Below are 24,900 nucleotides of genomic sequence, written 5' to 3' on the forward strand. Positions count from 1 at the left end.
AACTGCTGGAGCACGGCTGCTAAGATTTAGGATAGGAACAGTGGCAGTAACTGCCACTCTTTTACTCTGTCAAAGTATATGATATAAGTAAAAAATATGATCCTTTTTATTGATATTTCTTTACAATGAATATCTACTCAACAGGAAAATACCTCTTTTCATAAATCTGAGGTGGGCAGCTGCATGCACCACACACATTATCTGGTAATGCCTGAACTGAAATCTCAAGTCTGCCATTAGTCTTCATGTGACATAAGGTAAGCAATTTTATGCCAATATTTCCGTCTGTAAAATGGAAAATAGTCATATGTACTCATAGTAAAGATGTAAGAATAACTTAATATTTGCCTGTTAAAATTTAACACACTCCTGCTGTCCAGTCCTCCTCCTGCCTCTGTCTGGTGGAAGGAGCAGTATCTCTATTACTCATGCTTCACACTTTTATTTCGAACCGAAATGGTGTGGCACAAGGCTTTCTACAGAGCAAATACACTTACATTTATTTCTGGGTTGTTGGGTATTTTTCTCACAAAAATGTGTAAAACACTTAAAAGACTCAGGGCTGAAATAAACTAAAATATCTATGGAATAGGAAAACAAGGCAGAAGGAATTTTATCACAAATGAGAGCTGGGCTTATCTACAGCACCGATGAGGCAGGTAATGATGCAGTCCTGTGTGGCAGGAGCAACCAAGATCATTCACATAATAATGCAGCAACAGTGAAACCCTGATGAGAGCCCAGTGCTGGGCAGGCCAGGAGCAGCCCCCAGCGCAGGGAAGGCTGTGGGAGGAAGGCCCTGAGGAAAAGGCCATTCCCCACCAGCAGCTGCCACACACTTCACCCATACGGGTGCTGTACGAGAGATGAACCTGGGGGCTTTTGGTACGTGCAATGACCCGTGTTTCCACCAAAAAAAAAAAAAAAAAAAAAAAAAAAAAAAAAAAAAAAAAAGCCACGGATACTTAATTTTTAGCCACAGGAGAGAAAAAGGGAAAAGAAACGAGCGCTCCCGGCCTGTGTCAGCTCCGGACACAAAATGGCAGGAGGGCGGGAGCCGCGGGGGAGCTGCGGCCCGCCCGCGCCTCAGGCTCTCGGCGCGGCGGGCGGCGGCCAGCAGGCGGCGCTGTTGCTCCGCGCCCGTCGCGCTGCGCCGCCCGCCGCGGCCCGCGGGGGCTGTGCGTGGGCCGCACTCCTCCGCCACCCTCACGCGTGTCCCGTCGAACCGCCACAGGCCAAGGGGAAGGCGCCGCTGCCTCCGCTGACGCCAGCGGGGCGAGAGAGAAGCGCTGCGGTCACCTTAGCAAGAGACCACTCGTGCTGCGTGAAAGGGATAAGGAAAACACCATCCACGTGCGGCGGGGGGGGGCACCTCAGGCGAAGTCCCACAGCTGTGGGGAAATTGCTCCAGAAGCTGCACAAGAGCAACCACAAGCAAAATCCATCCTGAGTGGAACAGGGCCTTCCCCCTCCCGACCGCCACGCTCCTGCATCGCAAACCCACGTGAGGGTAACCACCAGCAGTGTCATGAGTGGGCCTGTCTGAGGATGTCACCTGGGCCAGGGCAGTGGCAGGCCCTCTCCATCGCTGCCACCGTTTTGGCAGATGCTGAGCAGAAGGACCAGAGACTGATGGGGCTGCAATGAGCGACCTGGATTTTGTTTAACCACAAAACACCCAAGCTGGGATGCTTTGGACAGGGCCCGATACTGGTGGCAGTGTGGCAAGAGTTAATGCATCCTGAGTGAAAAAGGTGGGAGGAGAGTGACTGGAGGGATTTATCCCTACCCAAGGGGACCAAGGAGACCCAGCACCATAGGGAGTTTCTCACTTTGGGTTGATCCCAGCTAGAAGCACAACTCACCCTCCAGTGAGGGGAGTGTTGGCTGTGACAAATCCATATTGCTTTAATTTGAGCACTCTTTGTTGCAGAAAGCTTTTTCTGGTTTCCCTTTGCCTATTGGAACCACAAACCTTCAGTTTATGTAACCTGTCACAAGACAACTTCTGACTTCCTCTTCATAGTCACTTGCTTGTTCCTGGCTGTTGCTTAAAAGCTCAGAATAAAAAATGTGTTCTTTCCTACTCAGCAGCTGTGTTCCCTGAGAAGAGCTTAGGGCTCCATCACTTCTTGCTGAGCCAAACTGTAGCACCAGCTTCAATGCAGCTATGGCTGCATTGGGAGAGGTCTAGCTTTGCAGCAGATGGGACACTGAAGGAAAAAGTTGCAATAGCAAAGAATACAGTAACAGTTATGAATTAATAATGATGATAATGAGAAGGAGTGAGAAAGAAGTGAATAAAGAAGACCTGTCCTCGTGCTAGCTTCCCACCTTCTTCAGTGATAGTTTCTGTATCTGAGTCTTGTAACTCAGGGAAATGAGAAAAGAGCACAAACTAACTGGTTTAGTTCAAGCAGTCAAGATGGATCCAGTTTATGCATATGATGGGATGCGGATTCTCCAATGAAACAAAACATAGGAAAAGTTACAAAAAATACCTCAAACATGCTCAATGCTATGAATGCCACGTTGCATGAGTTACCACCTCATGATAGACTGACGAGTGGACTGCAGAGCAGAGGAATGTAAGAAACAACAACTGAGATCCTTGGTAAAGCTCCTGTTGGCATCAGTGTATAGGAGATTTCAGGACAGTGATGATCAGTGTGGCCACAGGGATCATTTCGGAGTTACATGTTGGTATATGGACATACTCTCCCCAAAGGCCAAGTAGAAGGCAAAGACAGAGCAGGAATGGGAGTCTTGTTAAAAGGAGAAACAAAATGGCGTTTTAATGTCCTGCTTAGTCAAGCTGTTTGTAACAAGTATTGCAAGTAGGCTTTCTACAGAACAAGAAAATACAACTAATCTTTATCATTAAATTTCTTCAGCCTGAAGTTGTCATGAAAAGGCAAGTATCAAAAGAAACAAAATGAGCATAATAGCAAAGAGAATTCATCTTTCTTGAGAACAAGCTGAAATGTCAAGGACTTAGGATCTACAGTGTGCTGATAAGACACATCGATGTGTGAACTTTCCCTCCCAGAGCCATCCATCTCTATTATCACTGCCTGGAGATGGTTCTGTGTTAACTTTGCATCTGCATCAGTAACTCATTCTGTTCAGCCATCTGTTCCACAGACATCAAACTGTTAAGAAGCCCCAGTACAGCACAATCTAGTCCAGTAACACAGAAACAGAAAAGAAAAGATCTCATTACCATTTGAATTCACAGGCTCTGCTGTGATACACATACAATATTTTTTATATTGACATGAACATGGTAATTTGGTGAGTAAATTCTTGGTTATAACAAAGGGATTAAACCCAAACACTTAATATGCAACAGCTATGTTCAGAGGCAAAATAATTATTGAGTTAAATGAGGATTTAAGGTAGTTGTTTCTCACTTCGCAGTCTTTAACTGAGTTAAGAAAACATTCCTATTAGCTAGGATGATTATTACATCTTGCCATTTTAACTGCTGAAGAGTTCACCACTAATTTATAGTCTGAATGAGATAGGCATTTAAAAGCCAAGATCTCAGAAGATTATGAGAGTAGATTGTTGACAGGTTTCTGGTGCAATTTGAGGTTTCTTGTTTTGTTTTTATTTATTCAAGTCCATATATGATAGAAACTTAGGATTTTTTATTTCAATTGGCCATGTTGTCTTTCGCAATTAATAAGTCCCAAGAGCTTGTAAAGTTATAGTGCCTAATTCAGTGGCTTTTGATATTTTTTTCTAGGTTTTTTTGGCACTATAGAGCTCGGATAATTAAAGGCCAGAGAGCTGGATTCCATTCTGGCCTGTAAATCTTCAGCAGAACTGGTGCTGAAGTTTCAATAACAAAATCATTATTGTGAATGATTACTGAGCCAGAGAAAACCATTGATTGACATTCAGATTCTTAACTGAATTTGCAGATGCTGCGAAGTGAGAAGATTTGGTGGGAGGTCTGAGAGAGGCATTGAGATGGGATCTTACCCTCACATTTTGAGAGAGCTCTCCTTCAGAGTAGCACTGCACTCCAGCATTGCTTTTGGGCTTGGGGAGACAGGGACTGCAGAATTGTGCAGGAACAACATGTTCAAGCCTCACTCAAAGACAAATGAACGCTGTGTTTAAAACAATAATCCCTTTGGCTAATTAACATGTGATCTGATTGGTAAATTAGCCTGTGTGAAGTTTTTGCTACCACAGCTCAAGTATTTTCAGTACCTAAGGGCTTTTATTTTTTAAAGGTAACTGTCCCAGGAGGGAGGCAAAGATTCTGCTTATACATTGACCCCGTATACATTATTAAATGTAATTAAATAATTACATTATTAAATGTAATCATCTGTTGTGACATAATCTCCAGTGAAGAGAGATGGATATACAGCCTGATACAGTTTGCGACTGTGTAGCATGCATCCCATTAGACATACTATACTCTAAACCATGTCTTCAGTTCTATTATGTTCTAAAGGTTTAATACAACCTTTCTGTTTTTACATGATGCTCTGACGTGCTCACACATTAATAGTGCACAAAGCCTGTCTTTGGAGCTGAAGCTTGCTCAGCCTTGTTGCATATCTTTCATTTCACCTCTATCTTTGTTTTATATAACTCTCCCCACACTGTCTCTTGGAAAGAAATACACCAGACTTGTGTCCCCCAACAGAGCTGTGGTCTCTAAGGAAACTCGTGAACTAATTAAGGAATAGTATAATGGGTATGGTTTTGTTTTGTTAACCAGTGCCCCAAGGAGCATCGTTTCACTTATGTAAGTATTTTACCCCTCCCCCCACTAGCAAATATCAGCATATTTCTGTTAACTGTCATGTGGGTATGTTCAAAACAATACTTATGAGATAAAATTTTGTCTTTTGAAATAGCAAGCAAATTGGCACATGAATGTAATTTCTGTAGTAACTTGGCACTGTCTTCTCTGGTTACTGGTTGTTGGCCTCCTCCTCAAAGTGTTCTAGTATTGAAGCCAACACCCATGGCCACACACTGGGTGTGCTTGGCAGCTGCAGGGCCCAGATGCCAACCACTGGAATGCATTTTATGTACCAGTGTCTCTGCCTGTGGCTTGGCTTTCTGGCCAGCCTTTAGTGAAGTCTCTTCTCTGGACTCATCTGGCTCCAGCGCTTGCTGCTCTTGCAGCTGTGGAACTGAAGCAAAAGCAATTTACAGATGAGCTGTCTCACCATTCCAGGAACTGCTTGCCTGCACCAGCTCCTAGCAAGATACATACACTGAGTCCTTTTAGCATGTGAAAAAAGAGATGTCCCATTTGCCTGTATTCATTGTGGAGGACCAAGTGCATGGATTGACAGGCATCACAGTGCATGACTTGCATCACTCTCTTCAGCAATTAGGGTGGTGATCTCAGCATGGATTTATCTCTACTATTCCACAAGATTAAAAAAAAAAAAAAAAAAGGAAAATCCACCTGGCAAGCAAGCGGTCTCATTGTCTGGATATATTTAACAAGTATGAGAGAAGACTGTATTTCCACAGAAGATCAATTAGTGTAGCATGCAAAAATATAGTTTATTACCATATGTTATTTACTGAGTAGCTTTTTGTAGTATAATTATTAATGTTTTATATTTTGTAGGGCCTCCAATCTTAACTCTTTCATGGTAGCATTCCACTGTGGTTTCTCTCCTACAGTACCCTCTAGATTTCTACATTTGTCTGGAAAGCTGGCAGCTCACTAAAGACATGCCAAGCAGAACACTGGAGGTGTGTTTTGCTACACACCCACGGTAGAGTAATTGACATAACTGCAGTTACATGCATCTAACTGCACTAGAGAAACATACGCAACTTCTGTTAAGAAGCTACAGTAAGAAAATGTTGATGTATCAGATACTGAAACACCAAGCTGAGACTGAATTGCAACCATTGACTGAAATACTTTTAAATGTCTACAACACTACAGGGATTAATTTTACACCTCTTGATTTGGTGTGCACAAGGGTAAATTCAGTGAAGGGTAATTTCTCAGCTTCCCAGGTTGTATTTACGAATGCCTGTAACCTGAGAAATTGCACAGTTAGTTAACCATCTCATCTTCTGAACTGTATTTAAGAACAATTATGCTGACAGTAGAAGACAACACATCCAGTACATTTTTGGACAATGTATGCACACACAGGAATGAAAAAGTGTACAAGATAGATATTACTACATGCTCATCTGGAAGATGTCCTTCTGGGGAAAAAAATACTTATGACTTTATGTTGTATTCTTTAAATACTACTGTGCAAACATATAACCAAAGATTATGGAAATTATTCTTTTCTGCCTTAGCACTGATACAGCTATGTCTTGTAACTATATTTACTTCAGTGCTGTCATTTCTGATGGCATTGGTGCCACTGGGAGCACCGTTATCTACTGGTATTGTAATTAATCTTTGTGCAGATTTCTCAGTGGACTTTTTCCAGTAAGGCATTTTTTTAATAACAACATTAGAATATAAAATTCTGCAGTATGGTAATATTCGGTTAGGACTCTCTAAGACCTTATTCTGAGACTTTCTCTCCTGATGTTTAACCTGGAGAAAAAAAAGAGTCATATGAATCAGTCACAAGCATTGGTAGAAGAGGGAAAAGGTCTAGTAAAATGTCAATCTTTTCACTATATTTAAGTATATGGCCGTCATTCTGAAACCTGTTTATCAAGGTTTACATTATGTGTTTTCTCTTCATTCATTTAAATTTCTGGTAAGGAAGAATGTAGGTCTATATGAATGGAAGCTTCTTTTCACCAGGTAAAAGTGAACTCAATATAAAGGTACTCATGGGGGCATTAAGTCTGCTTGTTGGCTGTGCCAATTGATTACCCAATCATTTCCCTTTGACAGGAAGGATAAAATAAATAAAAAGCCCAACAAAACACTGAACAATCTCAGGGAACTTTGTTGAATGACGTCCCAGTGACAGAAGAGTCAAACTTTTCATTATATAAGCTTGTTGTGGTTTGACAACCACAGGTTCCTTCTCACTTCAATATTTCAACTATTCTTTGAGCCCAGTTGCATCTTGACATGCATAGAGGCAAGTGACACATGGGTCCAGTACGTTAAGCAGCAGTTGGGAAATGAAGTGAAGAAGTTATAGAGATGTTATAGAGAAAGGGTAGGATTAAATAACAGGCATGTTCTCCTGGCTACTGATATTAAGGGAGCTCATCTCATAAGCAGGCCTACTTAATATTTTAAACATAAACCTCTAAGGAACTGATATTCATGTTTCAGTGTGTGGTACCCTGACATCATGCCATGAGTGAGTTGCAAAACAATTTCTTTGCTGATGAGACCCACTGTAGTGTTCACTATGACATTTTCTGACTAGCTTATAAAATGGAGGTCTAGACTTCTATAGAATCTTAACAATACAGTGGTTCAACCAGTTTAAAAGGGCTGCTCTTCCAGTAATATCTTAACGCTTTCTTGCTTACAGTGTTGTTTCACCTCAGTAATGTGAAGTGGTCCTTCCATTCACAAATTTGAAAGAATAAAACAAAACCCCACCAGTGCGGAACGGTAGAATGGAGACTCCAGGGTCTCCTTGCACTAGTTTTATCTCTGTGTAGTTGCATTAATTCAGTGGAAGTAATGCTGGATTCATGCTAGTTATCTTAATTTGAACTAGTAAGACTAGAAAAAAAAAAGTCAGCACACTTCAAAGACATACAGCTGCTTTTCAAGTGTGAAGAAAGTCCTCTTTATGTGCCATATATAGTAAAAATCAAAGTAGATATATCTCTTTTTCATATCTATTTTTCATACAAATTATGGGGGCATACACTACTGGTCAAATTTGAAGGTGAAATGTTCATTCTTGTTTATTCTGAATGGACATGAAGGATCCCAGGTCACCTTCTATTAAAGTAAAATTTGCTCATGATCCCTGGCCAAATTCTCCTTCCCTAGTAAACAGCACAGCTATCCATTAGCAGTTGTATATACATGCAAGGTAGATGTATATGTTCATAGATATTGTATATGTGATGTACCTGCATATACAGTTTTACACTATGTGGATAGATACTGTGTATATGTACAGTATTATCATCACAGATGTGTGTACAATATCTTGGTGCTACTAGTGAGTAAGGACAAAACATATTCTGTAAGTTGTGTAATGAAGGGGTGGTATTACATGGCAAATATGAAATCTGTCGGACTTCCAGCAAAGGTAGTTGCAGGCGGACAGCTTGCATTCATCTCCTGTTTCTCAGAGGCAGCAACAACGGTGGGAGTAAATCTTCTAACAAGTCTCAATAGACAAAGATTTTGTTCCCATTCTTCCTGTCTTATCCCCACTCATTTTTCTCCACACTACTTAGACAAATTATTACTTTTCCCTTTACAATGTCACTTCAACCAGTCCCGCCCTGAGCCTTTACTAGTTTTGCATCTTGTCTAACATTCTCACACTGAAACTTTCTGCTGATTGTGCATGTGTATGCATGTGTCTACACATGTGCAACTGTCAGAAATGTTCCTTTATATTTATTATGTTTTGAACATTTGAGATAAAATAACTGTTAAAAAGAAGGGACCTCATCTAAGTGCAGTCTTTTAAAGCCCAGCACGGGTTTTACAGCTCACAGAAATGTGCAGTCTGCCTGTATTTTTCTTCTTCCATGGAAGAACATTGCATAGCAATTGGTGTTTGTGTTTACTGGTGTTCACATCTCAGGAAGCAATTCAAAACAGAATGCAAAGGAAAGTAATGAGTTACCAGAGAGAAGAATATGGAGAAGTTAAATAGTTAATTTTTAGTAGGCACAAATCACATTTCCATCAAGTGCAAGCAGTCAGCTGTTATTGTAGGTCACTAAGATACAATGAATTATTTTCTGCAGTTCGTGGAAAACATTAGGCAGCTGTAATAAAGTCAATGGTATTTCCTTCCTTACTGAAACATTACTTCAGCAAAACCCCTTGTTTTGTTAAAACGCCATTTCATGCTTGATAAAATTTCATTGATTTCTTCTTTTTATATTTTTTTTATTTCTTTTATTGATTGCCACAGATAGAGAAAACACTGAGGGAAAAATATCAGAAGTGTTTTTTCATGTTCAGATGGATGACGATTGATCTAAACTAAAAAGGCTATAAACGGAAGGGGGAAGGGAGCACTTCAGTGGCCTTTATATAACATAGATATTCAGTCCAGGAAACATACCACAACATAAATGTCTTTTTAAGACATTAAAACTCAGCTTAAACAAAAGCTAGACTATTTCATACCACAGTTCATCACATTTATTTTTCCTTATGTATTTATCCATAGTTATCTGTAGTAACATACAAAGTTACTGTTTTCAAAGTTTATCTTGCTTTATAAACATCTATTTAAATCCTGCATAAAATATCTTTAACAAATCTCTTTAGGTCAGAGAGTAATACATCTTCTACTCTTTTTTTCTTTTAAGATCTGATGAGATGAGCATGAAGAATTTAAGGGTTCCTGGGAATTCTGAGTGAATCAATTAAGAGATGGTAAGTTTTCTTTTGGGACACTAATCAGTGGTGAATCTCTCGGAACACTGCAAAATGAAGAACAATAGACCTTGACTGTGCATATGCAAAAACTGGTCAGCCAGCTGGTTGTGCATTATCAGGGAAACGCTTTTACCTTTTACATGGAAACAGCAGCCTCAGTGTTTCAAAAATATGCACAGTCCTATGGATTGGCTCACAAACAGTAGCAGCTGGACCTCAAGTTAGGTACCCACACTTTAGTAAGCAAACTAACATTACAGCAGAGGAATGAGAAAAATGTAGGAATTAGTAAGGGTTAGAGGGGCATGTCTGGGTGGGAGGTTACAGCATTCTCACTAGCTGGACAGGGATACAGTTTGGATAAAAGCTGCAAAGACTTTTGTAAATGTTGCATTAACAATTGGCATGCTCACTTTTTTAAACAATGTTAGCACTGTATTAATAAGATGGAGTTTCCTTCCCCTCCTCCCTTTCAAACTACTTTAGATACTTCAAATATATGTCCAACTGACTATGAATTTGGAAATGCCAGATCACACAGCAATTTTTCCTGAAAATTCAGGAGCGATCCTGGTGAGCTAGTGATGGTTTGTAAAAGTTTTTAAAACTAACATTGATGGAGTTGATAGATGCTGGCCCCATCATAAGAGGGGGTATTAATATCTCTTTCTAAAGAAATGGGTCATGTTTGTGCCTAGGAAATAAACTACCTAGCCTAGAACCTGTCTTTTTGCCACCTATTTGCACCATCACAGCACGGCGGCTTTCAGGAGGAGGTTTCCCCAACAGGGAGGAGCTTATGTTTTAAGGAGTTAATTCACTTGATGTTACACTTCTCTCTGGTTTATAATGTGTGGCTGTTAATGCTCTGTCATCTCCAAACTAGTAGGGCAAGGCAACTGGTGAAAATCGCAGAAACTGTGAGGAATCCACTGCCTCACTCTGCTACCTCAGAGACTTCCTGCGTTGCTGCTAACCTGAAGCTGTGGATTTGCAGTTGACAGTTAAGGAACCCAGCTTCTAGTGCAATCACCAAGATTTAAGTGCCTAATCAGCTACAGCATTTTTTAAACTCTTACTACAAATCTACTTGAGACCCTTAAGTATTTTTTAATATCAGCCCTCAGCTTCTTACCTCACCCTAGTGAAGCAAGACCTTCCATCTCTCATCACACCTTTTGTCCATCTCAGCTATATGTCTATTGTCAGCTCTTCGAAGAAGAGCTTCTCTGTCTTAGTGTATCTACACAGAGTACAGCATCCACCCTGGCTAGTGAGCTCTATCATATCCATGATCAGGTCTCTATCATCTGGCAACCTCTTAGCATCAGGAGTGCTGGGTAGAGCCATGGGCGTTCACATGCAAGAAAAACTCTATATAGCATAGCTGCAGAAAAGGACTAACATGGTCTGAAGGGGGACAGAATGAAGAAAGAGGGTGGCTTACTCAGGCTAGCAAAACAATGGTTGATACTTACTCCATATAAGAAAATCAAGAGTACAAGACCGAGGGCCTGGAAAAACTTGTAGAAGCTGGAGGACAATGCAACTTGCTTTTGGAGATTTTTCTTTTCTTACTAGCTCTTTCATCAACATTCAACTGCATATTTTAGAGTGGCATTGGTTAATTTAGAAGAAGTAAAAAAAAATTGTGAGTTGTGCTGTGAATTCTGGACTAGACATGCATCAGAAGCAGCAGTGAGTTAAGGGTAAATCAGTGTGTGCATCACATTCAGATAAGTTTTCTTCTGATCTTTTTACTCACTGCTGAAATGTTCGTTCCCTATTACGAGTTCTGTTCATGTTTCTAGGAAGCAATAGTGGTAAGTGGCTCACTCTAGTTGATGTTACTTTCTGTGTGCAGTTCCTAATTTGTTGCATATTTTACAGGGCCCTGCATGTGTATGTGATGAAGTTAACAAAGCCAAACATACTTCTGCAAATCTTTTCTGATCATTTTTTCTACCCACCATACATTTTTTCTTACTATCTTATTGAGCTTTGTGGATATGAACACCACTTGCTGCAGTTTCTTAGAAAGACCTGATCCTTAGGAGATTCGTTTACCAGTAAAGCAAACAACTCAATTGAACTGCCCCATTTTAAGGTTGGAGAACTAACAGGAGCAAACTTCAGCCCAGTATGGAGGTCTGCATGGACATACACATACTGTCCTGCAGCATAAGGCAAGCCTGAAGAGGTAGAGCTGTAGCTATCTAGGTGCACTTGACAAAGCTGTGCCTTGGTAATACATTATTTGATGCATTAACAACACAAAAGACTGCTTATCTTTAACCATCATTTCCAGGATATAGGCAAGGGGTTGCTAGTCATAACTATTTAGTTAAGACAGGCCAACATGGGAGTTATCTGCCTTTTATTGTTACTTGTCTTCCACCTGCATTCTAAAAGACTTGTATAATAATTATTTTTTTTTTTCTGTATGGTCCCCACTCCATAATAAAGCCCTGTTTGTGCCATAGCTTTAGCATTAAGCAGACCCACAAAAAGCTGTGAAATTTAACTCTGTGGAAAGAACCAAATGCTATTAACTAACATGTAATAAACTTTAAATCACAGGTTTGCAGCTTGTCTTAACTAACTTTATTTGCCAATAAGCATGCCTCCATTCTTATACTGAGAGTATTTCTACATCAGAACCTTATCTTTCCTGCAGGTAAACTGAGCAGCTCATTGTCTCATCAAGGTTAAGATCACAAGAGATCATTAGACCATCCAGTCTAATCAGTACAACACAGGCCATCGCTTTTCACTCATACATCGATGTACTCTATCTTGTCTTCGGCTAAACCGTGTATTCTAAGAAGATACCCAATTGTTCTTCAGACAGGAGAGTTCTCCATTTCCCCTTAGTAGTTTGCTCCCCATTTAGCTACCACCAATTTATACTTTTGTTATTCTGTTTCTTCTTTATTCTAAGAAGTCATTTTTCAGTTTTCTTGTAACATAAACAAATGTGGATTCTTCTTGTACATGATTCTCAGGCAGCTTGGAATAACTTTGCATGCTCTGCAGTTTCTCAGTATTTTTTAAAGTATATGACACCACAGATGGGATTCATTTAACCTAAGGAGAAGCACCTATGGTGTGCCACAGCCAGCCATCTTCAAACTATTTTAGGATGACTTTTATAATGAAAAGAGCATCACCTTAATGAACTCATTTCCTTTAACTATGAAAGACATCTAGAGATTAACACATGCAGAAGTCTACGCTGTGAGTGTGTGTGATTAAGTGAGACAAATTCCATCGCAGGACTGTGTGTAGTATCATAATATCGGCCACACCAACACAGTTCACAGAGGTGCCATCATCTCTCTTGTCCTGCTCAATACTCCAAATAAATGTATCCAAGGACATATGTATCACACTAGGTGTTCATGTGAAACTTTATCTCCAGCATGACCTGTACCTTCTGCGTGTTTCTGCCTGTATAGGCATTGCAGCTTTGCAGTCCTGATTTAGTTAAGGATATGAGCAAGATAAGATACAGGGAGAAGTATTGTCTTTTTATTAGGACAGCTAAAGTAACCTTTTCCATATAAAATTTTCTTTGCTGTTCCCCAGTCAGAAGGTGTTGTCATCATGCTGCCTTCTTCCCTGTATGTCCTCTATTTAGCTGTATTAAAATGTGTCTTGCTGGAATACAATCAACTTATTACTTAATCTGATTCCTCTGCATTATTCCAGCAAACATTTATTTGCCTGCTAGCTTTAGCACAAGTAGTTTCATATTTACTCCCAGGTCATTTGCAAAACTGCTGAATACCACGAGGCATGATAAGGGCAGAATGAGTCTCCAGGGGAAAATGGTTCTGATTTGTCAATTACTTTTTAAAACTGTTGTGAAACTTGCTCATGAACTGTTTTAATGTGTGATGCACTGAACAGTGGCAATGCCTAGCAGAGTGCCAAGGTAAGACTTAAACATCCTATGAATTACACTGTTTTACCTGTTCAGTTACCTTTACCAAGCAAAATTGGAATTTTGTTTAAAAAATGGCAACAGTTTAGTTTAAAATCCTCAATCTAAAGAAACCAGAGCTTTACTGAAAAAGATGAATTTCATTCCCATCCATTCACTCTATTAACTCAATTGCATGCCCTGTTTCCTATTATTCTGTCTGGGCCTGATGTCAAAGCAGCATAATTACTCAGGCCTTCCTTTATGTCCTTCTTTTTAATGTTGAACCAATGTTAGCTCTCTTCTACTGTTCTAGACTTTCCTCACTAGTCCAGGATTTATTAAAAACCAGCATTGGCATACCAGACATTTCCTTAACCAAATCTTTAAGGGACTTTTGGGTGCTAGTTATCTAGCTTGCTGACTTTAAAATGTTTATTTCTAGTAGATGTTGTTTAACGTCCTCCATAGTTACTAATGGGCTGCAAACTACTCCATCATTAATGCATGAGAAATGTGTAATCTTGTTTCTTTCCAGCTAGGGGAGAGAAACATTTGTTGAGTATTTTTGCATTTTGCACAATGCACATCAATAATTTTACTTGCCTTTTAGAACTGAATCATAGGATTAAACTGCTCAAAGAGTTCTGACTTTTCAATAACTCCTTTTTGCCACTTTTTATTTAATGTAGCATTTCCTTGTATATATTTGTATATGTATACATGTGGTGTAACTGAGCTCTCTAAACTGCAAATTATAGAGGGCATGTGCTCTTTTAGTAGCTATCTGTAGTGGTTTTAGCATCAAATATCTTTAGAAACTATCTTTATGATTGGTCTTGGTTATAGGTGTAAGCAAATGGTGAAAGTTAATTTACACCATATTAAAAATAGCCTGTAGCAAATACTGTGTTTTGAATAATGAACATGAAACAAGCCTTTGTATAGATATCTTGGATACCTGATTTTATATATTCGTTTGAGAAAAAAAAACCCACACATACACACACACATGCTGCATTTTGCTCCCACGCAAAATGCTCCATCACTGCTTACTCATATCAGTCAGCCTGAAGCAGTTTCTTCTTCAGTCACTGTGCCTACAGGGAGGCCTACATTACTATAATGCTATATTAGTAACAGGTAAGCAGTGGTAGCTCTAACTGCACAAAACACATTTAAAATGGTTTTTAACTAGAACTTAATCACACAACATCACCATACACAGTAGCAAATAATAGTAATTTTTCAGGAGTTCACCCACAAAAAATCAGCCAACAGGATGGAGGCCCCAGTAATTCACCTGACTCATGATGGGGAGGCTGGATTTTAAATTCTCCAGTTTCAGTTGCTTAGGTACCTGGCTGGTCTCCCAGGGCTTCCTAGCGATTAATGAAGAGACATAGGCTCCCTGAGAGGAGAAGTCAAAGCATATATTTCAGTCAGGGTCCTGCTGTGATCAGCTTCTAAATCATCTCCTCTCATCTAGTTCTCGCTTATGACAAGAAAAACACAGATACATGGTGAGCAGAAGTCTGAGCACTGGCTTTGATAAGGTCATCATTGGCCTGTACATCAGTCAGTCACAACTCCACTCAGTCACATCAGTGCAGATCTGATACTTATGTAGCTGGAAATGGAGTGTCCTCTGGAAAGCTCCACAAAGAGAGAATGACAAATATTGGGGTTGGTATTTGTGGTCAATACTCCTTCAGTCGGTTTGTTATCAGCAGTATAAGGTCATTTAGTCTAATGAGTCATTGTGGTGATTACTTGAACAAAAGAAAGAAAACAGCACCGTCCCTGGGTAGGGACAGACCATGTAAACAACGTGTTTTGTTAGAATGCATACAGCTTGCCTGCACACACAACCCTGCAGTCAACTCTACAGGTATCAGAAGGCCTGTCAGCCAGGATAAATGCATCCAACAAATCTAAACAGAAGGTGACCATCATCCAAAAGCAATAAGGACCTAAGAATCTCTGCAGAGACAGAAAGCCTTTATTATTTCAGAATCACTTGTTCCTAGAACAAAAGGATGAGGTTTTGGGTTTTTTTCTTCCCAAGCAAATAAAGTTAAAAGTATGGCTGGTTAAGAAGCAGAATTTTTTTAACATTCCTAAAACTGAAAAGTTTACTGTGGCAATCTTTGAGAGGTACATAATAGCCCAGGTGTGTAAATGTAAGTCAGGCTGCATTAGAAGAACCTGTTTACACCTGAAAAGGAGCTAACTCAGATTTGCATGTTCTTTGACAGTTCCATCTCCTGTGCAAAAATTTTTTCCCACCATTTTTCCATTTTTTTTTAAAGTTTCTTTCTGGACATGCAATATAGAGGGAAAATAGTCTCAGGTGTCTGCAGGTAGAACAAGTACTTCAGTATAACAAACCATGCTGATCTCATTAGTCCTAAGAGGGCTCAGGTTAAAAAGGGAAATGTTCACAAACAGCATAAGAAAAAATATATATCACATTAACATTTTTGTGTCGTAAAATTAAGAATCAATCATGCCTATTGGCTGACAGGCTGAGTGCTTAATCTTGAATATAGCCCACAGCAGATGGTTTAACTTTTGGATACTCTCCATTTGAGAGAAAGGCAGATTTAGACTGTTGCTACATGAGATCTTCCACAAACAAGGGGAGTTCTTTTCTTTTCAGCATTTGCACTGGAGTCTTACAGACTCATTTACACAGCTTGCACACAGCATCCACATAATTTATGGCTGTAGGAAATATTGGATCATTCAATACAATTTACAATTGATGTTTGTAGAAAGCAAGGCCATTCTTTTCACATAAAGGCAAATGTAAATTAGCTTAATTTTAAGGTGGTTTTATAACTCATTTCTAATTGAGCTACACAGTCTTTGGCGTATTTCACCAGTTAATGTGCAAAGGGGCAAGATGAGCTCTTTGTGCCACCAAAGGGGTGTTTGTCAAAGGGAATTCTACATGCAAAATGCTTATGAAGTCACGTTCACAAGATTTGTGCCTTTCAGTTCGTTTTTGTATGAAGAATAATCAATCCCAGACAGTGCTGATTAGCTCAATGTCAAAACTGTGTTTTAAGTGGTTCCTTTTCTTTTTGTGTCAGTGTGATTGCCCTGAAAACAGTATACATTAAAAGAATGCGTGCTTCTGGATGACATGAAGCATACATCCAAACAGTGTTGGGATAAAATGTGCTGCAGCATAGTGTTACGGCAATGGGATTTCTAAGGAACTGCTGAAGAATCGCTTTGGGAATCTAGGTTCATACAGTCAGACTGGCTTTTACCAGATGTCATTCTAGTGTCTGGATCCTAAACGACTGAAGGCACTGAAAACCTTACCATTGATAGTACAAGGCACAAGATGAAGCCATTACCTTGCAGACTCACTATAGAGGTATTGCCCTACAATGCATGAAGTTACCTACAGTTGTACATAGTAAGTGATCAGTGCTAACTGTGCAGTATGAACTTTACACCCATTTTCAAATAGATAGTAGGTGCTGGATAGCATGAAATCAGTCTCAAGGCTATGTTTTCTTTATAGATTTTTTTAGTTTGACTTAATAGATTTTTAGTCAACTTGAAGTAACATACAATTTTATCATGCTTAACAAGATTCCCAACCACCCAGTATTTTTCCAAGCTCTGGGGGGTTTTAGGTTACCCTAACCTGCTCCCCAAAGAAAATTTTAAAAAGCATTTGAAACTTGAAAAAAACATCTGCAGAACATATCTGCATAAAGAAATACAGACAACTGCATGGCCACTTCCCCTGTGCTCCAAACTGCCTGAGGGAAAGCCAGCTCTGATCCAGAAGCCTTGTAATCACATATCTCTAGCTTTGAATCAGACCTCATTTAATGGCATCTCAGCACCACAGTAATTGTTTCAGGATCGGAGCTGCTTCATGTCTGGTTGACTTAGAGCAACTGCCCAGTTATCTACCTGAATACCTAATGAATTCACTGCACCATGCAACTAGTAGATAAAAAAGTTTACACATAACTCACAGAAACACCATCCTCAGATTTTAAGTTTCCTCAGCCAGGGTCCACCATTTTGTGCTGTGTCTGTATAACTGCATATGGGGGTCTTGTCCACCCTTGGGCTCCCAGGTATTGCCTTGATATATGGGAACAAATCCATGTAAGCTATATTCTAAATGTTAAAGTACCATCACCATCTACTTTCCTAAGTGTGTAGCAGATGTTTTCAGTGATATTTGCTCAGGTAGCCTGTATGATCTTTTAAGATCTAACTTTCTGCAATGCTGTGCAGTCACACCTAGTGCTGACTTTAGGAAAAGCTGACCTGGCCCTGGGCACAGGCAATTCCAGGAGGCAGCCTGACCACATCTGTGGTCAGTTTGTTGCACAGGGATTTCTGTTTGGAGGATTTGCCTATTTTAATAAATTGATAAGTTAAACTGTCTTATGGTCAGTGGTGCCTTATAGAGTAATTCAGAGCAGGCCATATTTAGGAGATTATCTTCACTGATCAGCTGTAAAAGTCCCACACTTTTTTTCCTCTCACTTGAGGACTATGTTTGTCATAATCAAAGAAGACGTTGACCCTAAAGTGAATTCTGCTTTATTCTGGTTCTTAGGTTCCCATCATAGTTATATTTCTAGGTGTCTTTCAGATGTACAAGAAGTACTTCAGCTAGGTTTTGTCACGTGTGAGCAAGTGAAGGTCAGAAGAGGCTTATTTGAGATCGTAATAGTAAGACAAAAAATTGATATTCAAAACACTTGAAACTGTCCAGTCATACTGGAACTTTGATTTTATTTTAATTGAATTTGTCCCTTTCCCAGTACTAGTAACTTCTGGACTGTCTCCATCAAACCTTTTTACTTCCCCAATTGCAGATTTAAAAAAATGCAGTATAAAAACATGAAAAGAAAAGAAAAGAGATCTTTTCTTATAAAGTCCTGGATGCTTTTTTGACAACTGTAATCAGGGAAAAAATGCTTTTGGAAGGCCTATTACTTACCTCTGTACTCTTGTTTGTTCACAAACTACTTCAGGTTGTTCAAAAATTTTTTCAGATTTCAGATTGTTTTCATAAAGATGCACTTCTCTCCATTATGTTTCTAGATCTGGCAATTATTTAATCAATATGCCTTATTTAAGATTTTTGCGTAGATGTCAATTTCTACAAGATTTTAGTTCCCTTGGGAGCATACAATGATAGAATGGGTTTATGCTCAAAGAAGGATGATAAGCAACTAATTTATATATGGTATCAGTTCACTTTCAGACACACTTTGTAAGTTATATGTACTTTGTATATGTTACAGATGCTGCATTTTTTTCTTCTAGTGAACTTAATGCTTTCAGTGGAAGAAAATACTATGTCTGCCTTTCTCTCATTACCTACACTGCCTTCCTGAAGCCCTTTCTGCTCCTGTAGAACTGGAATGGGATAACATTAGTTTATATCACTGGATTTGCATTTGGGATGCAAGGACTGTGGGTATTGCATGTACACAGTGACAGCACAACTAAGTTTTAAATAGATTTTGGATTTAAAGGCAATTTTAAATTATACAAATGCTATATTGCATTCCATTCTGTTCCTTTCTCCTCTGTTCCCTTTTCTAGTATCCCCTTCCCTATTTTCTGACTCAATTTTTCTGAAGCTATTTTTCTTTCTCCTTATATTGCTGTATCTTCCATTCCTTTTATTCTTCCCTTAATTATTTTTCTTTCTTTTCTCCTTTTCCTGTCACTCTTTCTTTCTCTTTCTCTGCTATTATTTTTTTTTTCAAATGGAGGATCAAAAAGTTTTGCCACAAAAAACTTACCTTTGTCCAGGTCAGTGAAGCAGCACTATCATAAATAGGTCTGATTTTCAGCTCAGTTATAGGTTGTGCAGAAACCTGACCACTAACAACTTGCACTCGCCCTGTACTTCTGGCACAATTTTGTTCCTTTTGGAGAGGATATTCAGGGACAAAGTTATGATCTTTTTCTCCATACATACATCTAAGAGGTCCAAAGTGGTATAGCCAGGAGTGGTAAGGAAATAGCATCATGAAAAGGTTGGTGTAAATGTGTAGTGTTAGCTACTGGGCTGTTCTACACTGATACACAATGCTGCCAAAGTCCTTCCACTAGTGCATGCCAGAAGAACGGAAGTAGCAAGCTGGATCCTCTGTTGACAAGCTAAACTTCCCACTTCTGTCAGTAGATGCTTGAGTTCTTGGAATCCTTTCTCTGCAGCAGTCCTGAGTAACGCTTGCTCAAAGTGAAGTGAAAACCATATACCTATTTCAGCTCACATGTGGCTGCAGCAACATACTTCCTTTTTTTGCCTCTGCCTTGACTTCTACACAAACCTCATTGTCACTATTCGTGTGACTATTCATGAAGCATATGTTGCATGGCATGTGGATGGACTCATAACACAGATGTATCTTACATTCTTAGACTGTATGTGCTGTGATGACTTGCATTCTATTCAGTTATACAAATTGTGACTTGCTGCAGTACTTGCGCGCATTACTAAGAGCCTGAAACAGGGCACTGAACAAGCTAGTACTGCACCACAGTGAAATCACAAGGGACAAATACATTATTCCATGTACATCCCCAGCTGAGATTTCAGAGTTTGGGAAATGTGTAACTAGGCAATGAAATAGAAAGCTGTCTTTCTGGTCCACTGTGGCATGGGGACTTCAGCTATATTAATAGTATATTTCAGGAGTTTTCAAACTTTTTCTTACTGGAACTTTGACAGTTCCTTAAACCTTCCCTCTTTTCATATAATTGGAAGGCACAGCAGCACGCAGTACTTCTAAGGTTTGAGATTCACCATCAAATATAGTACACTTCATCATTTCTACCTCTTCTAAAGTTTTAAAGTTTTTAAAGCCTGTGTGCCTTCTCTTTCCATATATCTTCAAGCAGTTCCATCTGGACAGTCAAAGTCAAGGCAAAAGTTTTCGTATAAGGCTGCAGCACATCGACAGAAAAATTCTAGTTTTATGACATCTTACATCTGTATATGATTCGCTACTAATATAATGATTAGACAACATGCACAGAGGTCATATTTTGGTGTGACTTTCCATTACAGGTGTAATACCAGCACTTCTACAAGAGTAGCAATGCACCATTCTATTTGTACATGAGCAGTGTATATGAACCAAGATTAAAACAAGGAATCAGTAGAATGGAAGCAGCAAAAAGAGACAGCTATATGTGGGGCAGACTCTAACCAGATTACACAAGGGTAAAGAGAAAATAATGCCTATTAGACTGGAATATAGAACTGAGCTGGCAGACACCTCTTTATGACTCCCATGTATCCTACTAGGTTAGCTAGTACACTGCTCACCAACTCAGATGTTGTAATGAGATCAGAATACATTTTTTGTCTTCGGCGTCAGAAGATATTTACTATTTCTACTTAATAACTTCTCCTCTCACAATTCCACAACAACTGCCTATGTTAGTGCTTCATGATAAGAGAAAAGAAGTACTGGGGACTTGTGAGGGGCAGTCATAGCTATACTACTAAACAGAACAGGTTTGGAATTGTTCTCTTGTTCTGATGCACATTTAAGCCACAAGGTTAAAAGTGCATCATTTAAGCAAAAGGAGTTAGCTATGTGTTCATGCATCTTATTTCTCCTTCATCCAGCACATGTTGGACACATCTGAACTGTCTGCTGCAGACAGTCACTATTACAATGAGTCACAGTGCATATCAAATGCATTTCCCAAGCACTGGCTGGGGAATTGCTGACTAGCACAAACCAAAGCCATGCCAATGTAACAATTAAACAGTATGGAAAATTGGGGATCCTGCCCCTACTTTGATTGTTAGTGTAGACAGAGCTAAAGTTATCAGGAACAGACTGTATGGAAATAGAACCAAGCAGCAATATTTCTGAAGACAGAATTGTTAAGGGCTATGAAGCACTGAAGCAAGTTGCCCAGAGAGGCTGTGAAATCTTCATCCTTGGAGATACACAAAACTTATCTTAAAAAGCCCCACACAACCTGATGAAACTTTGAAATTCGCCCTGCTCAACCAGAGACTGCTTAGGACAATAAAGTGTTCTCTTTGGATAGGTCTTTTACTGCTAGGGATTCACCAGCCTGTAAAGTCAGGAGGGGAAATGGGGAAGCAGACATGCTATGACTGATGGATATCTTGGATATCGCAGCATGTTACTGAAAGAACAGCCTGTTTTGTAGCTTGCCATTATTAATCAAAATCTGTCAGGCATAGGTATGGTGTAGATCTAAAACTGCATTTCACTATAAACATTCTAATTAATTCTTCCAACATTTGGCTTTCATTAAAGCCAGAACAGTCTTTTCAAACTGTTTTTATAGGACAAATATTGGTAACCTGGCTCTCCCAATAGACTTTTTTTTCAGGTCTGTTAACTTTTGGCTAGCGTTTTTCTGGGGTTTTGTTTGTTTATTTTTTAAAAGCCTCAGGAATAGTCTTTTTCTGCTTGTCCATTTCTAAAGCTCTAAACCAGAGCCAGGATTTGGGAGGACAGAATCACAGAACCACAGAAGAATTTAGGTTGGGAAGGGCATCTGGATCTCACCTTGTAGATTTGTAGATGCCCTTAAGCACTTAGATCAGGTTGCTCAGAACTTGTCCAGTTGAGTTTTGAATATCTTGAAGAATGGAGATTCCACAGCCTCTCTGGGCACCTGTTCCAGTATTTGGCCACTCTCATAAGATTCTCCCCCCCCCCCCCGCCCCCATCTGATCAGAATTTCCATGTTCCAACTTGTTCCTGTTGCCTGTTAGTCCTGTCACTAGTCCTCCATCTTCTCTAAACCCTTCCATTAGGTAGGTGAACATGACAATGAAATCTCCCTTAGATTTCTATTCTTAATGTGAAACTGAAACAGTTCTCTCAGCCTATCCTTGAAATCATGTGTTTCGGCCTCCAACGATCTTCATTGCCCGCTGCCAGATTAATGGGAGTACACCAACGACTTTGTGTACTAGGGACCCCCCACGCTGAAGACAGTACTACAAATCTGGTCTCACAAGTGCTGAACAGAAGATAATGACTTCCCTTAACCTGCCAGCTACACTCCTGCATAGCCCAGTGTGCAGTTGGCTTTCCTCACCATAAGAGCAACCCAAGTGTTCGTGCTCATCTTGTTCACTAGGACTCCCAGGGCTCCAATACTTTCTGCAGAGTTGCTTTCCAGCCAGTTGTCACTCAGCCTGTACTGCTGCATGGCAGACTCCATCGAAGGTGCAGGACTCTGCTCTTAGGCATGAGATTCCTGTCAGTCCATTTCTCCAGATGCTCTAAATAGCAGACCTGCCTTTCACTGTATCGCACCACACTCCCCTCAAGATGATGTCATCTGTGGAGCTTCTTCAGGTATATTGCATCCCAACACACAGGTCTTTATTAGACATTAAACAATATTGGCCTCAGTATCAGATTAATCTCTGAAGAATGTCACTAGTAACCATCCACTGGTTGAACTTTGATCACAATGCTTTGAGCCCAGCAATCTAACCAGTTTTCCAAATATCTTTTGTCCACCTAATCAAACAATATCTCACTGATTTGACTATGGGAGGCCATGCCGAAAGCCTTGCTGAAGTCAAAGTAAACATCATCCACTACTGTCCCTCTGTCCACAAAGCCAGTCATCTCATCATAAAAAGCAATGGTCAGACTTACTTTGCCCTTGGTACAGCTACGCCGGCTGTTTCCATTCACCCCCTTGTCTTGCATGTGCCCAGGAATGGCATCCAGGAGGATTTGTTTTATAGTCTTTCTGGGATCAGAGGTGAAGCTGGCCTTTAAATCATCCCTCCTTCCCTTCTAGAAAATGAATGTGATACTTGCCTTTTTTTCTGACATTGCAAATACCTATATTGCTTGTTACTATCACATTTGAAACACAGCAGTAAACCCATGTGCTGAGATGTGTTCTGGTGACATAATCCAGCTTTTCTTGTTAATACGGTTTCAAGATCCTCAGGACAAAAACTGTAAAAGTGTAAAATATGGTGATTGATAGTGAGCTGAAGTATTTTTTCTTTTTCTTGTTTAAAGTATGGTTAATACTCCAGACATGTCTTACCTGTTATCTGTCATTCTCTGCATGGGCACCAACCACAACAGTATAAACTCTTTTTCTTTTTTTTTTTTTTTTTTTTTTTTTTTTTTTGAGCTTTTCTAATAACAGATTGAAATATTGAGCAGGCCATTTGTAAAAGAGCAAGATTAGAGCATCAGCTGCTGCTGAAAGTGAACTGATGTAGCATGAATATCAGTGCTCAATAGTGTTCATATATTTACAGTTTCTAAGACTGGACACTTGAGAACACCTTGAGAAGGGTTAGACCTCTCAGGGAACTGCGGGCAAGGGGGAACAGTGGTAAACTGAGAAGGCTGTTGAGAACAAAGTTAACCAAAATTGATACTATTTTAGGGATGCATGGCTTAAAAAACCCATGCTCCTTCTTGCTTAAACCGTCCCACTGTTTTGTTCAGCTGATATAAGTAGTTCATGCATTTATTTCTGAAGTACAATTCACAAGGGTAATATTATGCTAACAAATCTGTCTGGGGGGAAATCTGTATCCTCATTACTCATCTGAGTCAGGCCAAAGAAATGTCTTTAACTGTTCTTTTCACTTCTGATACTAGTTTTTGCTTTTGAATACAATGTGTTTGTTAGCTGGAGGAAGTCCAACAAACTGAGACAAGTTTAAATGTATCACACGAGCCAAGTAGAGCTGAAACATTTTATACCTAATAGCTGGAAACGAGGCAAGCATAACAAACTGTGAGCAGTTTGTTACATTGTGTAGCAGTCTTTGTCGCATTCTGTGAATCAGAGGAGCTGAGCCTTGCTTTATACCACTGTGGGTCTGAAGAAAATCCACTAATATCAATGAAATGACAAATGCAAAGCCTGTATGTGTTAAAACAGAATCAGACCTAAGAGGAGAGCACTTAGGCTTGAAGAACTTGTTTGGGATTTATATAAACTGTATTTAGTAAAAAATATTGACATTTGTAAACAGATTTTGGAATGGTATGACAAGGTAAAGGAAGTTTGTTGGAATTCAGTGATGTACAGAAGATCCATAGTTGGGGACTGATTTAGCACAGGCAGGGATTATGCAAACTCCAAATCCAGTCACATACAATAGGAACCACCATGTCACATTAGAGCAAATAAGGAGAAATGGTAGGGTACTTTTAAATCATGAGAGAATTTGGGAAGAATAGATATTGAGAATTACTTTCCTGGTTGCAGAAAAATACTTAAGGAAAAAAGTAAAGAAGGAAAAAAAAGGAAACACTAAAGAGATGGTAATAGAAGACAAATCACCAGATTAGAGGAGAAATTGGAAGATCAGAAAAATACATATAAATCTATATAAAGTCAGTAAAACAAAAAAGGAAAATCACTCTTAAGTGGGAATGATTTATTGTGGTAT

General features: G+C 39.5%; 1 protein-coding gene across 1 annotated transcript in view; it reads left to right on the forward strand.

The window, feature by feature from the left end:
* Nucleotides 1-3,082: 3,082 nt before the first annotated feature.
* The window catches only part of CDK6 (cyclin dependent kinase 6), a 208,720-nt gene continuing 186,902 nt past the window's right edge, over nucleotides 3,083-24,900 (forward strand). The window contains exons 1-2 of the mRNA XM_030009190.2: nucleotides 3,083-3,294; nucleotides 9,451-9,517. The gene's annotated coding sequence lies outside the window, so the exon portion shown is untranslated. The remainder of the gene's footprint in view (nucleotides 3,295-9,450; nucleotides 9,518-24,900) is intronic.

This window comes from Aquila chrysaetos, chromosome 3 (genome assembly GCF_900496995.4).
Source record: "Aquila chrysaetos chrysaetos chromosome 3, bAquChr1.4, whole genome shotgun sequence".
Classification (NCBI taxonomy): domain Eukaryota; kingdom Metazoa; phylum Chordata; class Aves; order Accipitriformes; family Accipitridae; genus Aquila; species Aquila chrysaetos.